This window comes from Mesoplodon bidens, assembly GCF_964165515.1.
Source record: "Mesoplodon bidens genome assembly, chromosome: 5".
Classification (NCBI taxonomy): Eukaryota; Metazoa; Chordata; class Mammalia; order Artiodactyla; family Ziphiidae; genus Mesoplodon; species Mesoplodon bidens.
Genome location: NC_138161.1, coordinates 129,883,561 through 129,902,714, shown reverse-complemented (window position 1 = coordinate 129,902,714; position 19,154 = coordinate 129,883,561).

The following is a 19,154-nucleotide window of genomic DNA, read 5'->3' as shown; positions in this document are numbered from 1 at the left end:
CTGAGATACGTACAGAAATAGCTATGGATAATATGATATATAAGGTATAGTGTTTGCTTTAAAATATCCCTTCCCCACTACTAATAAAGTGTGTGTGTTTGTGTGTATGTCTGTGTGTAGGGAAATAAATGAAACAAGGGTGGAAAGATGCCTATTTTCGTTGAGGTTGGGTGATGGGTACTTGGTTTATCACACTATTCTCTATTTTTGTATATGTTTAAAAATTTCCATAATAAAAAGTTAAATATTTTCAAATTCAAAGAAAAGGGATAGAGCCTTTTAAAATAAAAATGTATTCCCACCCTCTACTTGACTATGTATTTTAATTCACAACATCCCAACACAAGCCAAACTACTCAGTTGCATTTCACAATTATAGTTCTATTAGAGAGAATCCCTAATCCATTGGCTTTCACTGTTCTGCATTTCGTGCACCCCAACACCAGCTGGCCCACTTAAAGGTTGAGATCCGCCTTTAACCTTAGAGGTGTATAAAACAGAGAAAGGCAGGAGGAATTATGGGTTCCTGATTAATTAATTAACAAAGAGAGAGGTTTTTATACCCTGGGGCAATGCAACCGTAAGATCTGGAATAGGTGAGGGCTAGTGTGGGAGGGGACTGTTGTGATGCAGCCCCCTCTCCTAGGTGGATCAGTTTTAGCAGAGTACCTATGGAAGCATAGGGTCTAGAAATCCAGTACCTTAAAATAATCCCTGCTCTAGTTTCTCTGGGAAGGTCTTTGTTTATCTGCAGAGGTGCAGGCTCTCATGTGAAGACTGCTCATCTACAGCTTGGCGTGGGTCCTCAGCATCCCCTGATGTCCTGCTTCTCTGGCCAGGTCTCAGTGCAGGGTGGCAGTTCGTGCCATGTACAAAGGAGCCAGAGTGCAAGAGTAGGGAGGAAGTCCAGCCCCAGGCTCGCCAAGCTTGCAGCCTGGCAAGGAAGGGCCTTCAGGTACTCATCTTCTGGGGAGTTTTCTGTAACTTGTGCAGAGGTGGCATCTGTGCTAGTGGAGACCCAGGCGCTGGGTGCCCATCCCTAACATTCTTCCGGTTCCATTGATTTCCCAGTATCAGGGCTTTAGGCCTCAATGTTAGGAACCCCAAATCATCTTCACTTTGGGATTTCAGTGGCTTTGTGTTGATTGTAGAAGTGGGGGGTCTTTCATATATCATCTACTCAGTCATGTTCAGAGGGCAGCAGATCTTGGAGTCTCAGGGAAACGCAGACTGTAAAGTAATCTTCATCGTATCCTCCCTTTTCTCCTTTAAACTCTTACTCCCTCACTGCAAAATCAGATGCTTTCAGCATCTTGAAAATTATACACGGATCCTTTTAACAATTAAGATATACAATGCTTGCTACAGAAATATTTTTAGAATAGCATTTTCCTGATTTTAAAAATTATACGTGTTCATCATTAAAAAATCTTGGAAATTTTTTGAATGAAGACAAAAAATTCTACCGTTCAGAATAAGTATTAACATTTTCTAATTATCTACTTTTCATGCATAGATGTCTATGTAGCTCTATTTGACAATATTAAGAATGACGTGTATTAACAGTTTTACATCTTGTTTTTGTCATTAAGTCTTTAAACAATTTGTTAAAACATAATTAAAGAGTGTACTAGGAAAGGCACTGTGCTGGGCTGTAGGGTATACAGTGTGTGTGTGTGTGTGTGTGTGTGTGTGTGTGTGTGTGTGAACTCATATATGCATGATTATATTTTCCAGCTTGTTCCCCAAAGTAAAGAGGCAATAGATGTTATCTCTGCCCTCCCAGACTTTCCAATCTAGTAGAAGAAATACTACATGTACATAATTAATTTCAATACAGTGGCAGCATATAATAAATCATGAATTCCTCAGAGATAACTTGGAGATGGGATGAATCTACACATGCATGTTCTGGGCATTTTCCTGTTCTAGTAGCTGAGATTGAAGAACTATAACAATAGTCTTGGAGCTTCCCACCCCCCCCACCATCTGTGAATGAACAATTTCTGCTTTTCAAATGTAGAAATCATTGAAAAGTTTGGTATGCTCATGACAAAGGGATGTTGGGATCAATGGAATTTGTCTCATTTTCATTGTTCCCCACCTCTGAAAGGTCATTCTACCAACACTCTGTTTTGTCCGAGGCAGTTAGAGTCCTGGGGAGCTCTTCCACCTGTCTCTGGAATGTTTTGAGGGTGAGGAATAGATGAGACATTCAAAGAATGAGAAGAGGTTTGGCTCCTCCCTCCTTGGTGTGCCATAGGAAAACACTAATTTGGAGTAATTAGGGCTAAGTAATGGAGAAGGCATAATGGGACATTAGCCATGCATATGACACAACAGGAGATTGCCCCTGCTAATGAGGAGAGAAGACCCAGTCTCCAGTAATTCAGAGACTGCACAGTGAAGTCCCATCTGAAAAGTGAGACTTCCAGGTAGGAGGGGACTGGGAGATCAGAAGTGAGCCTATGATGGGTGAATGTACCCTTTACAGAGGCAGAGAATTCCCAGTGTGTCTCCTGGTGTGTTTCGTGTAATTTTCTCCTGCTTCAGCGTCTGATCACCATTATGTATAAAAGGGATAATCCAAAGACCAAGGGGTCACCTATGCCTTTGTAGCTGAGGCTCTGCAGACTTAACTGGTTACCCTTCCAGAAAATGGAGGTGGTATTTCTAGTGCTTTTTATTGTCTTTCCTGGGAAGCTTTCAGGATTTTGGTGAATTTGCTTACACTCATACTCATGGAAAAATCCCATTAAATCTTGCTTCAGGGTGATTTGATTTGATTGGGGAAAGAAAGCTCTCTTCCCACCTTCTAGCAAGGATTTGCATATGGTATTTATTCCCCCTTAGTGCAGATAGGCAGATATTTTATAGGAAACTGTGCAGACCTTATTTGGCATTCTTTATTTAAGGAAAAGAATCACTATTTTGTTGGCACTCACCATTCCTGCAGGGAGGAAAGTCATTACATGACAGGAGCTGGGCCATCCAATACCAGGTGGAGAAATTTCAGAGAAAGCCACCACCGGAGCACACTGCTCCCAGAGCGCTGTTCAGAGTGCGAATACATTTGGGTCATCTGAGGGATGTAAACAGCCGGGCCAACTTCGGAGTATTTTTTGGATATGCTTGCATGGAAAAATCAGACTAAGAAAGTAAGTCAGGTTCCACCTTGAGAAAAGCTTCAGTGAATTTATCACTGACTGCAAGGGAGCCCCCTGTAATGATTTAACCCCATTCAGGTGGAAAATGATATTCTTGGTCATATGACCATGGAAATTTTTCTTAGCAAGACAGGAAGTGGAAATTTAGTTTGTTATCGAATAATAGTGGCAAAAAGCAATAAAAGTCTTCCTCTGAGACAGGGACAAGGCAGTGAGGCTCCGCCAGAAGGCGTGCTGACCTGTCATTACCAGGGTGGTCATCTGTATTTGGTCCACCCATTTTCTCAGTCTACAGTTCACAAAAAATATTTGCCTAGGGGGTGCGATGTGTGGGGTAAATGCTTTTCTTTGTGCAAAGCCAAGATTCATTTAGAAAGGAGGACTGACCCCTGGTGACCTCTGTGCCCCTCTGCCGTCAAACTGAGTTCTTGGAAGGCAGAAATCTTTCTGACCCCGTGAACTTCCTGCTTAAAATCCCTTAGGCTTCCGTATGATACCCACACCCTTTGATGATCTGGTCACGGGCTACCCCTTTAGCCTCTTCTCTGATAACTCTTCACTCTGATCTCTGGGTGCCAGTCATACCTACTTTTTCTTTTTCTTTTTTTTCTTGTTTTTTTTTTGCGGTATGCGGGCCTCTCACTGTTGTGGCCTCTCCTGTTGCGGAGCACAGGCTCCGGACACACAGGCCTAGCGGCCATGGCTCATGGGCCCAGCCGCTCCGTGGCATGTGGGATCCTCCCAGACCGGGGCACGAACCCGCGTCCCCTACATCGGCAGGTGGACTCTCAACCACTGCACCACCAGGGAAGCCCCTTTTTTCCTTTTTTTAATCTAATATTTACCGAGCCTGTTCCGTACTACAAGTCAAACACTGTGCTAAGGATTTTTACATGGGTTAGCTCATGTAATCCTAATGGCAACTATACGAGGTAGGCACACAGAGGTTAAGTGACTCACCTGAGGTCCAGTAGTTAATAAGTGCTAAAGCAGGATTTGAATCTGAGCAGTTTGACCACCGAGCCCATTCCCGTCACTGCTGGGCTCCACCGCCTTCTCACCTGAAGGCACCACGCTCACCCGCCTCACTGTCTTTGTTTATGCTGTTCTTTTTGTTTTTCTTCCTCATGGATTCCTTTCCTTGTTTAGAAATCATATGGACGTCACCTCCTTCAGGAAGCCCTCTCACATGCACTCTCCCAGCACCTGTACTTAATTGTCATAGCCCTTGTCACACTTGTGTGTGTGTGTGTGTGTGATATTTTTTATAGTCTCCCTTGTCACTAGGCCAACAGCTTCTTTTAGCTAAGAATGACGTCTTTGATCTCCACAGTCCTACTCTGAGTTCCCAGAACTTAGGAAGTCCTAAGTATATAGTAAGACAGTCAATACAGTTTTTTCTTTTAGGCAACAAATGCGTGATGTGTACCTTTTTCTCCCCAAACAGTCTGAATATGAGGGTCCGGGGTGGGGGTTAGCAGCGCTAGGCTGAAGGGTCCCAGTTTCCTGTCTTTTTAATTCACTGTCCTGAAGGTGCGGCTGTCGTCCATGTGGGCCTAGAGGGACCATCTCCACAGTGTCCACTCACATTCAGACAAGTGGGAGGGGTGAAGGGAGTGACGGAGCCCTCACCCTTTCCCTTTAAGGACTCAACTTGGTGTTTGCACTCCTGACTTCTGCTCACATACCATTGGCTGGAACTGAGTTACATGGCTGCATCTCACTGCAAGGGAGCCTGGGAAATGTATTCTGGGAGGCCATCTGCCCAGATAAAAACTATCAGTGTAACTGTATTACTGTAGAAGGAGGGAAAGAAATATTTGGGGATAACTATCAATTTCTGCCCCAGTGAACAAGAATTTAAAAACCACCGGAGAGTCTATCTTGGGCATGTTAAGTTAAAACAGCAGGTGGAGTGTTGAATGTTTAGTTTACTAAATAGTAATTTATTTTATAGAGTCTAAAGCCTTTAACAGTTTTCTGGCTGGAATCATTTGTCAGTGAACATAGGATTAATGAATCAATTTAGTGGAGCCATGGAGGAGTGGCCTGTCGGGGAAGGTTTCCTGGAGGAGGAGCATCTGATCTGATTTTTTTTTTTTTTTTTTGCGGTACGCGGGCCTCTCACTGCTGTGGCCTCTCCCGTTGCGGAGCACAGGCTCCAGACGCGCAGGCTCAGCGGCCATGGCTCACGGGCCCAGCCGCTCCGCAGCATGTGGGATCCTCCCAGACCGGGGCACGAACCCGTGTCCCCTGCATCGGCAGGTGGACTCTCAACCACTGTGCCACCAGGGAAGCCCCCCATCTGATATCTGACGCATGTGTAGGAGTTAAGCCAGCTGATGACCAACCCATGTCTCTAGGTCCAGGGGCTGCAGTGGTGACCAGCTATGCCTGGGCTACCCCCAGCTTCACGCTTGCCCCTCAGACTTCTTGCCTTCTGTTCTGGGGCCTCCCTGTTGACACCGATGCATGGGAAGTTATGAAACCCCCATACATACACAACCGGAAATGCAGGGCAGAAAACACCCCCTGGAATAAACCATCAACCCGAGAGGAGGGCTGCTAGATACATTTTTCCCCCTTTCTCACCCAGCTGAACAGTCCTGAGGCACATTTTAAATGGCTTCTCAGGATCTCCCCGGTGGTCCAGTGGTTAAGACTCTGCACTTCCAATGCAGGGGGCACAGGTTCGATCCCTGGTCGCGGAACTAAGATCCCACATGCTGCAGGGCGTGGCAAAAAAAAAAAAGGCTTCTCAGAGGAGTGGCAGGAGGTCAGGCTTCTAGCGCCCTCCGTGCATCTCACCCTCGCGTGGTACTCCTCCTTCCCTCTCTCCCTCCCCGTGTCCCTTGCTCCTGCTTCGTGGAATTTCCACCCCTAAATAAAGGAGAAGCATGGAAGCCTTCACCTCTCAGACTCTGCTTGCTGGAGAACACCTTGTTTCCTCAAATCCCATTTCCCAGTCCGTCAGCAGCATGAATCCATTCTCCTCTGTGCTGTCTGTCTGAAAGGGGCAAGGTGCACAATAGCCATCCACATGAGTACCCACCCCAACTTGCCCTGAAGGAGAGCGTAACTTCTGCAAAGACTCAGAGGCACAGGACGTTTTCAGAAAGCCATTCAACCACACATTTCAATTTAGATCTCATTGATCCCATGTTAGCATGGGGAGAGAAAGTTATTAAAGACTGCGGTTGAGTGGTTCCTACCTGGCCTCTGTCTCTCACAGAGGAGCTGGCATTGGCATGGGGTCGGGGTGGGGGGAAGGCAGGGAGGTGGACCTGCCAGCATCAGTGTCCCTCACAGCCTTCAGGAGTGGAGACAGGTTTCTCCAGAGTCAAACTAATGTTAGGATGAAAGTCCCTCTCCCCAACCCCATACCCACAAAAAAATCTCCCACAGAGACTCAGCAAGGCACAAGAGTCTCATCTCGACTGTGGAGTCCCTACTTTTTTAAAAAAGTCGCTTTAATTTTTATTTTTTGTTGAAGTATTGTTGATTTACAATGTTGGGTTAGTTTCAGGTGTACAGCAAAGTGATTCAGTCATATGTCTCTATATATGTATACACACACACACACACGCAAACACACAGTAGGTTCTTAGAGTTCCTACTTTACATAAAACCCAGAGGAAATCTGATAAAGTTTCACCTGTTGACCAGTCTTGTTTTTGCCTTTTATTTGTTTAATTGTGAGAATATGACATTAAAGAAATTTAAGAAAAGAGATCAAAGATCAGCCACAGTCCCTCTCACCTAATACAGTGCCAGGGAGCAGCTGTGGTAGGTGATCTTCATGGTGTCGTCTGCATCCAGGAGCCTGTGGATCTTGACTATGATTGTGCTTCTCTCCCCTGTCCTGGTGAGGCTGGTGACAGCCCATCACCTTTGTGAGTCCCCCAGTCGGCCCCAGCAGGGCCCCCACACTGCCATTCTCCCCTGTGCCTGGAGTGGAGCGGATCCTGGAAAGGTCTGAACTGGAGGGTACGATCCAGATGGTTCCCTTATGAGCCCTACAGGGGCAACCCTCTGGGTGTGGAGGCATCTTCCTGCCATTTGGGAAGAACTTGAATGTTTTTGATACAACAGCAAAGCACATGGGCTTATGATTTACTTTTCTTATAGAATCGTAAAAAATAAAGTGTAAAGAGAATCATCCACAATTCCATCATCTCCTGATAATCATTCTTACTATCTGAATATATTTTATTGTATATGTACATATAAAATGTTCTCTGCTCATCACATGATTGCTTGAGCATCCATGCTACCTTGTTAACAAGAAGCCCAGAATGTCCCCATGGAATTCTGTTCTATAGGATGCCCCACTCCCCATGCTTATTTGTTGAAAAACTCCGGGAGCTTACTTGGGATAGAGTAGCTTAGTCCTGTTTCCAGATGCCAGGTGTGAGTACCCCCAGAAAATGTGATCATTCCTCTCCCACTCATTGCATCATAGAATTGCTCTTGAAGACCGATTCTGTGCTATTGGACAGATGACCTTGGTACTCTCTGAAGCATTACAGAGGTGCTTCACATGTTAGCTTCAAGGTCAGAGTCATGGAGTCCCAAAGCATGAAACAGCTGAGGAATGGCACAGCTGGGAAGTAGCCCATCCCAAGGCCTTTGTGTTGAGTCTAGACCAACTCTAAACTCCCCCCAGTATTCATAGCAGCACTATTTACAAGAGCCAAGACATGGAAGCACCCTAAGTGTCCATCGACAAAGGAATGGATGAAGAAGTTATGGTATATATACACAATGGAATACTCAGCCATAAAAAAGAATGAAATAATGCCATTTGTAGCAACATGAATGAACCTAGAGATGATCATACTAAGTGACGTAAGTCAGACAAAGACAAGTATCATATGATATCGCTTATATGTGCGATCTAAAAAAATGATACAAATGAGCTTATATACAAAACACAAACAGACCCTCAGACATAGAAAGCAAACATGGTTACCAAAGGGGAAAGGTAGGGGGGAGCGATAAATTAGGAGTTTGGGATTAAAATATATACACTACTATATGTAAAATAGATAAATATCAAGGACCTACTGTGTGGCACAGGGAATTTTACTCAATATCTTGTAATTTATAATAGAAAAGAATCTAAAAAAGTATATATATTGATATATGTATATATATATATGACTGAATCACTTTGCCATATACCTGAAATGAATACAACATTGTACATCAACTGTATTTCAATAAAAATTTTAAAAAGCTACCCCCTTTTCCTCAGGGTGATTTTGTATCATGGCATCATTGCCCTTTGCTGATAGTACTGGATCTTGCTTAGGATCACACCATGATTCTCCTAACAAGTTTCCCTAACTTGAATTTCAGTAAGCAGGGGCGGGGTGTTACAGTACCTTCTTATCCAGAAGGAGCCTGGGCACTTTATGCTCGTAGGTCTACCTATCCCCACAATTCTCCAGTCCTCCCTACTAGGGGGAGGGGAGCTTTTGCTAAGCTCCATGAAAGGTAGAGACCAATCACACCCTTCTCTCCAGGGTCATGGGTGGCCACCACGTACACTTCTATAATTAACAGGACCCCTCAAGCAATGGTATATTGGTCAGTGTTTAACCGGCAGATCTCTGAAAAGACAAAAAGCCCTGAGTTTTCGTTTGCCAATTTTTGTGACGGAAATATTCGTACCAATTTCAACCTATCCAGGTGATGCCCCAGGACTTGGACTTGGGTGTTGATGCACACGGTTGGCACACTCTGCCCTGGAAGTCCAGCCAGCTGCAGGACACCACTGCCTCACGTGACTGGGCAGGGCAGAGATCTGCTCTGAGTGCATCTTTCACTCTAGAAGCATCTTCTGCTAGAAGCATCTTCTAAGTAAGTGCATAAGTAACTAAAGTGTACCACACTATATACTTAAAGACTGAGATCATACCAAACAATGTATTCTTTTAACATTGAAATAAGGCTTCTGGTATCCAGTTGTTTTTTTGTACTTATCAAATATCTTAGAGGAGGTTGATTATTTTGTTTCATTATCAGGTTTAAAAAACTGTGCCCATCACTCGAAGCACCTCCCCCTGCCCATAACTTAGTAGGGCCCCTAGTGCAGAGAACACCCCCTTCTGGGGCAGCTCCCTCCACCATGTTTCCCTTGTTTTCTGGGGATTTTGCCCATGGCCTTAAACATACACTGTGGTAAGATGTGATTTCGTTAAAACAGGAAAACCTTATAGGATCTGTGTATTGATTCACCATATTTTTATTCAGAATGTATGGTGTGCCAGGCACTGTTTTCAAGTGCTGAGATTTATCACTGGACAAAACAGACAAAATTCCTGTCCTCGTGGAGCTAACCTCCTAGCGAGGAGAGGCAGACAATGAATGAATGAATGAATGAATCAGTGCTGGCAGCAAGGACCAATGGCATGCTGGGGCAGAATTCACTTTTTGCTGGAGGAAACAGGAGTCTTGGCACCTTTCAGAAAGATTCCCAAAGTTGGTTAACCTGCTGTGGACTCCTGAAGGGCACTGTTTGAGGTCAGGGAGATGGCAGAACAGCCTTCAGCTTTGAAGTCTCCCTTTCTATCAGCCCTCAAGACTCAGACTCAATGGGTTGAGAGCAGTCTAAGGGCCCTGGGAAAAGATGGGCTGGCCCCCCTCCCCTGTCCACACGCCCCCCCCCGCCCCCCGGCTTACCCAGTGAGCCTTGAACTAATTAGCGAGCAGAGGGAGAGGTGGGGGAAGGAGTCCTGGAGGAAACCAAAAGCTACCAGTCCTGGCCTTGCAGTTCACTAGATATAACACGTTGGGCAGCTTGCTTACCTTCTCTGAATCTACTTCCTCACCTGGAAAACAGGTTACTAAGTCCAACTTCAAGATCGTTGTGAAGCTTACAATAGCAGCTGATACATGGGAAAGCATATGGCAAACCTAACACAATTTAAATGCCATCTATTTCATATCCTTTTGATGATGAGCTAAAAATACAGTGACAGAGGTGAGTTAGGCTGGAAATTGATCATGTGCTTTCTTTGTGATTCTCTCTCTTGCTATGTAAACAGCATTTCCAATACAATACTAGATGCTGAAGCTATTTTCAAGTAGGGATTTAAAGCAGAGATGAAAGAAGCATGGATGGTAGCCTGTGGGCGTGTGAGACTTCTGATTAAGTGTGAACCTCCTCCGTCATAGCAGAGGGCTCTTGGGATTGGACCTAATCAGAAGGTTGCAGCGGGTGCTTCCTTGTTCCTGGATGCTGGAAGGAAGGGAGAGGTTCTCATGGTGTGTGACTCGGGTGGAGGTGAGATGTGTGGGCTGACAGAATGTTCTGGTGCCGGAGTGCTGGGGGAAAGACGCAGTCAGTGGGGACAGTGGCCGTTTTACACCTCTCAACCTTCCTGCCGTCTTGCGTTAAATTCCATTCTGTGGAGTTTAAGGGAAAAGCCGTTTCCTACAGTTGTAAATTGCGCACACAAGGTGACCCTTGTTGTAACTTAATAACAAACTTAATTTTGGGTCATTATTTGCCTGATACCACAGGCAGCTGGGCACGTTCACTGTTGCTCTAAAAACAGCCAATTTATGTCAAAGCATTTGCATGAATGAAATGGTCACTTTTAAAATTTGGTAATAGCAATTGGCAGGATGTGGACCTAAGTCAGTGTTAGGAAACGTTATCTATAGCCTTCAATACCATGTCTTTAAAGTACACGGACACATTGTGTTTAAAAACGTATGTGAAGTTCTTAACTATTAAACTTCCACTAAAGCGTGAAGCATGTTTTTTCTTTCCTTGATGATTGTTTTACTGTCTGAAGGAGCCTCAACTAGTTAATGTAACTGCTGTCATCCTAATAATTTTGGAAACAGATTGTGGGTTGTACTTATTTAAAAATGAGAAAATTGGAGCTCAAGAAGGGAATGCTATTTTCTTCTTGTGCAAAATATCAAGGCAGAGTAATTACAAGAAGTCAGCTTTTCTGACTAAACAGGTATCTGTTGTGTCTTTTCCATAGAACATGTGCACAATTACTGGGCTGTACTGTTCTTTTCCTTCTCAGTTTAGCTCTCTGGGTAGCTTGTCCCTTAACAGTCTGTCTTGAGACCTCTGGAGGTTCTCCCTCCCTCCCTCCCTCCCTCCCTCTTTCTTTCTTTCTTCCTTCCTTCCTTCCTTCCTTTCTTCCTTTCTTTCTCTTTCTCTCTCTCTTTCTCTCTCCCTTTCTTTCTTTCCCTTCCTTCCTCCCTTCCTTCCTTCCTTCCTTCCTTCCTTCCTTCCTTCCTTCCTTCCTTTCTCTCTCTCTCTCTCTCACACTCATCAGCATCAGCCCTGCTTCACTCCCTATTCTTTTCATCCGTAAAGGCAGCTGTCTTGATTAGATCACCAAAAGATACCTTTTTATCAACATCAAATGACTGATTAAATGTATCTCTCAGACCAATAAATGACTTATAAGGCCATGTGTGAGAAGGAGCTACTGAAAAGAATAGAAGGCACTAGATGGCTTTAAGAGTTATTGACTCACAGACATGGAAAACAAATTTATGGTTACCAGAGCGTTAGCAGGGGGTGGGAGAGGTAAATTAGGAGCTGGGGATGAACATACACACACTACTATGTATAAAATAGGTAACCAACAAGGACCTACGGTATAGCACAGGAACTGTATTCAATGTCTTATAATAACCTATAATGGAAAAGAATCTGAAAAAGTGTGTGTGTGTATATATGTATAGGGGAAGAAAGTAGAAAAAATCCCAGCCTGGGTATGGCCTGTAGATTGGAATGGCAGTTGTTCACACACATTTCTTCGGTTGTTCCTGGGAAGGGGTGGCACCTTGACAGGCAGAGCAGGGAGATCCGTCACACCTTACGTAGTTGGATCTCTTAAATTCTTGGACAATGAGTTCATCCGTTCCTTTACGCTAGCAGCTGCAACCTGAGTATGCAGGGCAAAGTGACCTAGATCATTCCACGGAGCAAAGTATTTTCTATGGTGTCCTGTTCCTCTTTTGAAATGGGAAATCTCATTCTATGGAAAAGACTCCAAATTGCTTTTTCATTTTACACACTAATAGCCGGGGCAGCTACAAACGGCTTTAAGCAGTGATTACAGCTCTGTGCATGGAACAACTTTCTGCCTTTGGATTACCCTGGAAATTCAGGCTCTGGAGTATATCTGATGTTACTCTGAGCTGGACTCACCATTTGGAAAGGACTCCTAGTGTGCGTGCTTGCCCTCACCTCCCCCGTGACCTGGTACTGGTTGTGCTCTGAGACTGTCCTGTGAACTGCCCACCAGCCAGGGGCTATTTCACTTTCTATGGTGACAGTTGAGTTCACTTAGCCAGCTCATTTGCACAGCTCCTTCCTCCCCGGTGGCTTTCAATTGCCCAGTTAGTGAATCTGTCTTACTTTTAAGTAGCAATCAAGCAGGTTGTTCACCTTCTACTTTGGTTCTGGCCGTCAGGGCTGCCCTGTCTTTCTGCCTGGTCAAGTCTGATTAGTTCTTGCACATTGTGGCTTCTTGGGCTGCTGCCGAGGGGTAACCTGTATGTTTCCTGTGACACATCTCTCGTGGATGGTGGTCAGCCATTCAGGCACCCAGGGGAGAAAAGGGAAGGAGTGCAGGGAAGCTGGGGCTTCTGGGAGAGGAAGGGGCCATTTGCATTGCTGCCCCCCTCCCCGTGGGGTTATAATCTCATGCAAAACAAAAGCTAATTAGAGGTGAAGGGGCTTAATCAAGTAGGGGAGGGTCTGATTTCAGTGTGTGAAATAGGCCAAAGTACCAGCTTCTTTTTTTTTTTTTTTTTTTTTTTTTGCGGTACACGGGCCTCTCACCGCTGCGGCCTCTCCCGTTGCGGAGCACAGGCTCCGGACGCGCAGGCTCAGCGGCCATGGCTCATGGGCCCAGCCGCTCCGCGGCATGTGGGATCTTCCCGGACCGGGGCACGAACCCGTGTTCCCTGCATTGGCAGGCAGACTCTCAACCACTGCGCCACCAGGGAAGCCCCAGCTTCTTTTTAGGGAACAGTGTTGGTTACGTTAGGGAGCAGGGGATGGTGATGAAACTTTCACCCTCTCCCTCCACCATAAACAGTCCTGCCTCTCAGGATACGTTGGTCAGAGGCAAAGACTTCTTGTCTTTGCAAATCTACCAGATCCTTATTATTTTACTATGGCCCCTTTCAAACAAATGGTGTTAGTACCCCTTATAAATAGCTATTTTTTACAAACAGCTTTACTGAGATGTAATTTACGTTCCATAAGGTTCATCTGTTTACATGTTCTTTAGTGTATGTACAGAGTGTGTATTCAACGCTATGATGTAATCTTAGAACATTTTCATCATCCAGAAAAGAAACCTTGTACCCTTTAGCAGTCACTCTCCACCCATCCTCCCTGCCTACCATCTCCTCCCAGCCCTAGGCAGCCACTAATCCACTTTCTGCCTCTATAGATTTGTCTTTTCTGGTCATTTTATATAAATGGAATCATATAGTATGTGGTCTTTTGTGATTAACTTCTTTCACTTCGCATAATTTTTGAAGTTCATCTATGTTATAGTCAACTGTGATGTGGTCATCTATGTAGGCCATTCCTTTTTATGGCTGAATAATATTCCATGGTATGGATATACAATATGTTGTTTATTTATCAGTTGATGGACCTTTGGGTTGTTTCTACGTTTTGACTATTATAAATAGTCATTTATAATATAATGCTGATGTAAACATTTGCATGAAAGTTTTTGTGTGGACATAGGCTTTTGTTTTCTGGGGTACATATCTAGGAGTGAATTGCTGGGTAATGTGGTAACTTCATGCTTAACATTTTGAGGAACTACCAAACTGGTTTCCAAAGTGGCTGTACCATTTTACATTTCCACCAGCAATGAAGCAATCAGCATCCTTACCAACACTTGTCTTTTTGATTGCAGCCATCCTAGTGGGTGTGAAGTAATATTTCTTAGGGTGTTAATTTGCATTTCCCTAATGGATAATGATGTTGAAGATCTTTTTGTGTGCTTATTTAGCCATTTGTAGATCTTCTTTGGAGAAATCTCTATTCAAATCACTTGCACATTTGAAACTGAATTATTATTGAGTTATACACGTTCTTTACATATTCTGGGTACAAGTCTCTTATCAGATTCATGATTCTCAAATATTTTCTCCCAGTCTGTGGTTGTCTTTTCTTGATGGTGTTCTTTGAAGAACAAATGTCTTTAATTTTGAGAGGTTCAGCTTATCAATCTTTTCTTTTACTGCTTGTGCTTTTGGTATTGTATCTAAGATACCATTGCCTAATACAAAATCTCAGATTTATTCCTATGTTTTCTTCTAAGAGTCCTATAGTTTCAACTTTTACATTTAAATCTATGACCCACTTTGAGTTAAATTTTGTATATTGTGTGAGATAAGGGTCCAACTTCATCTGTTGCATGTGAATATCTAGTTACCCCACCACCATTTATTGAAAAGTCTATTCTTTCTCCCATTTAATTGTCTTGTCCTCTTTGTCAAAAATCAACTGACCATGAAATTTAGGGTTTATTTATGGACTCATAATTCCCTTCCATTGATCTATGTGTCTATCCTCAAACGTCCTAGTTCAGAAAAATCTTTTTATTAATTATAATATGCATATAGAAAAGAGCATACATTTAAACGTATAATTCTGATTAATTTTTGCAAGTGAACACAGCTGTGTCGCCAGTGCTCAGACTTGGAAATGCAACATTACTAGCACCCCACAACGCTCTTGTACCCCCCCAGTCACTACTCCCACAGCTTACTGCTCTCCTGACCTTTATCACCGCAGATCTGCCTATTTAAAAAAAAAAAATTAATTAATTAATTTTTTATTTATTTCATTTTCGGCTGTGTTGGGTCTTCATTGCTGTGCACAGGCCTTCTCCAGCTGCGGCCTCGCTTGGCCACTCTTGGCTGCTGTGCATGGGCCTCTCATTGCGGTGGCCTCTCCTGCTGTGGAGCATGGGCTCCAGGCATGCAGGCTGCAGTAGGTTTGGTTCGCGGGCTCTAGAGCACAGGCTCAGTAGTTGTGGTGAAGCTTAGTTGCTCCATAGCATGTGGGATCTTCCTGGACCAGGGCCCGAACCCGTGTCCCCTGCACTGGCAGGCAGACTCTCAACCACTATGCCACCAGGGAAGCCCCAGTTCTGTCTATTTTTGAACTATATGTAAATGGATCTGTGTAGCACGTAGCATTTCCTGTCTGGCTTCTTTCCTTCAACATTATGTTTATAAGCTCCATCCATTTTGTTTCATGTAGCAATAGTTCATTAGTAACTAATACGAGTTTTTGATATGGCATTATAAAATACAACATTTAATGATCTACATAATTCAACAAAGCAATATTTTCCAAATGACTAGTGCATGGGAAAGATGCGTTGAAAGTGTAAGATATACCAATGAATTTTAATATAACAGAGTTTGAAAAGCTCGTTGATATGGTTTCACTTTCTGCATTGCAACTAACCTTTCAGATATGACTACTTGTAGAGTTCTGGTGTAGTATCAAAGAAGAATAGCCACAAAGCTAGTCCATTTCTCCTTTGTTTTCCAGCTAAATACCTATGTGAGGCCAGATTTTCTTCATGTATTTCAGCCTAAAAGTGTATCACAACAGATTGAAATAAGAGGCAGATATGAGAATATATAGCCATCTCATGTTAAGCTGGCCATGAAAGAGACTTATGGAAATGTAAAGTAATGCCACTGCTTCCTTTGGAAAATATAGTTGTTTTTCATAAGATAGGTTAACATGTAATAGGTTTATTATTGTTATTTTAAATGAATAAAGAGATAAATATTTAAATAAATTTTCAGCTTTAATTTCTAACAGGATAAATATTAACAGAATAACCCTGATAAACAAAAGGTTTTTGGGGTCATTGATAATTTTCAGAGCATAAAGGGGTCCTGAGACCAAAAAGTTTGAGAACCACTGGGCTAGTGGGTAGTTAGGCGTTCAACGCTTAAGCATACAAATACGTATGTAATTATTAACCACCACAGTGAGTGTATAAAGGAGAACAGGTGCTAAGAGGGACAAACCAGGGAGAGCTATTAGATGGGGGATAGTGTCAGAGAAGGCCCATCTGAGGAAGTGGTTTTTAAGCAGAGATCTGAAGAGTGAGATAGGACTGAACATCCTTGTTGGCAGAGGGAGGAGGATGTGCAAAGCTCCTGAGGTGAGGGTGAGTTTGGCTTGGGTGGAGCATGGTGATGATCAAGAGAGGGGCATGAGATGAATCAGAAGTTCAATCCCACAGGCTCTTGGAGATCATGTTAAGATTTTGGCATTTTGTCCGAAGTCTATAAACATGACTCTACTATATAATATGATCAGATTCAAAGTTTTAAAAGATAACTGTTGTGTTGAAAACAGAAGTGGACAAGAGAGAAAGGGACGGGAGCACCTGGGCAGCTATTTTTTTTTTTTTTTTTTTTTTTGCGGTACGCGGGCCTCTCACTGCTGCGGCCTCTCCCGCTGCGGAGCACAGGCTCCGGACGCGCAGGCTCAGCGGCCATGGCTCATGGGCCCAGCCGCTCCGCGGCATGTGGAATCTTCCCGGACCGGGGCACGAACCTGTGTCGCCTGCATCGGCAGGCGGACTCTCAACCACTGCGCCACCAGGGAAGCCCTGGGCAGATATTTGAATAGTCCAGTGGTGTCTGCACCAGGAAGGCGGCAATGCAGATGGAAGTATTTTAGAGCTGACATTTATAGTTCTTGCTGCACCCCCTCCACAGCCCTCCCCCCTCACCGCCATTGGAGCTGAAGAGAGAGGAAGACTCCAAGGAGAGCAGTACTACCCACCATGCTTAGTGACACCAGTTCTAAGTATCACAAAAATTAAATATCCGTCGCATCAATTTTATAATTAGTTGCTAATGTGTGTGTGTGATTGAATTGACCACATTTACTTAATTATTTTTGATGAGATTGAAAAAGTCACTCTCATAGCACCACCTTGTGGACAGTAGTGGGAAGTTTTAAAAATTGGGTTTAATAACTGGAGGGGGAAAAAAAAAAAAAAGACACACCAAGTGTTCCAGAAAGTTTACCAGTTATCAGCCACCCCAGGTCCTTCTTGGAAAGAGAGGGGATATGAACATATTCAACAGAATTCATTTCCGGCTATCCTGAAGCTGACTGGCTGTGTTTATTCGAAGTCCGTTCTCTCCGGTTGAGTTTTGACATAAAGCGTCACTGACTGAAAATACCTTTTATTCAGATGTCATTTGAGGGACACCTCCTATATCTCTGTCTGCTCCCTCTCTGTCTCTTTTCCAGGCTCCTCAGAACTTGCCTGACCACTAACAGCAGAACTCCTCGGGGCTCCGATTCAGGCCCAGTTCTCTTCTTACATCATACTCTCCTCAGGCAAATGTATTCCCGACCGTCAGGTTGCTCATCACTGGTGCCTCCCAAGTGTATTTATGTGGTTCAAACCTCTCCTCTGGGGTCCAGATCTTTATTTCTAACCCAGTGTTCTGCCTCTGCATGGGAATGTTTCACATCCAAGACTGAACTTGGGATTTCCTCCCCTCCAAAACTGCTGTTCTTTTAGTGTTTCTAAATTCAATAAAGACACAAACTTCCATCCAACTTTCAAACCAGAAGCTTAGAAGCTATTCCTGATGCCTCCTTCACCCTCATCTCCCCCCCACCCCAGCCCCAGCAATCAATCTCTTGGCCTTGTCTGCTTTACCCACCACGTAGTTTCTCCTGAGTGGCCCACTTTGGCCTACCTTTACTGCCACAACTCTGCTCTGGTCACTTCTTGTCTAGACCCCTGCTGCAGCCTTCTAACTAGTCTCTGTGTCCACCGTGGGCTCGCTAATCCATTCTCCACACTGAGGCATTTTCTCAAAATGCACATCTTCTCAGGCCACTGCAAACCTTCCAAGGCTGCCCGTGCCTCCTAGTCTACAGTGCCTTGTGGTGGGTCCTTCCCTGCCCCTCCAGCTGCTTCTCAGCCACGCTCCACCCCATGCTCTGCATGGCAGACCCACTGCGTCTCTGTTCCTCAAGCGTGTCCACTGCAGGGATTGGCACCTGCTCGTCCCTGTCTCCCTCCCCTGCTTATCTCCACTCAGCCTTCCTACCTCAGCTTAGCCGTCTGTTCCTCAGAGATGCCTTTTCCTGAACGTCCAGCCTTTATTATAAGCTATTACACATCAGAAATACCTTCCCTCTGAGCACTTATCTCAGTTTCCAAGTTTATATTCACTAAAGTGGTTTCTTGATGAATGCCTTTGCTTCAAAAGAGCTCCAGAGAGAAGAGGGCCCATGGCTGACTTTGCTCGCTGTATCTCTCCAGCACCCAGCCAAGTGCCTGGCACATAGGTGATGTTTAAAAAGCTCCCTGAGTGAATGAGTGAACTGTTGTGTCTCTGAGGCCCTGACGAGGCAATTATAACAGTCCACAGTGTATATCCATAGTTTGTGTTACCTACTTGTAAATAAAATCAGGTCCAGGTGTGATGGAAGGTTGAACATAACCTGCAGATGCCAAACCTGGCCAGGGACACTCAGGCCCGCCTGCCCCCTGGCCTGGTGCCACCTGGGCTTGTGACATTGGTAAGCATACCCTTGACAAAAATGACACGTGCATCTTCGCTAAGAACAAACAATGATTTTGAGGGACGTACCAAAAGTATTTGCCGTCTCCTCAGGGGCATGGTCTCACTAAAAACACATTCAGTTTAGGTAACTTCAGAAAAATTATTATCTCTATCTTCATGCAAATAGCTTTTTCCTGCTTTATGTTTTAGAAGCTGACAGGACAATTAAAGTCATTTATCTCAAAACACAGAAAGTTCAAAGGTGAACTGCCAGTCCTAGGAAATTTCTAGCTACTTTTAAATAACATGTTCCCACGTTACAAAAAGAATCAAACATTATTGGGTGCCTTGTTCATAAGATGAAATAAACACTCATTTTCACTGGATATTGACATACAA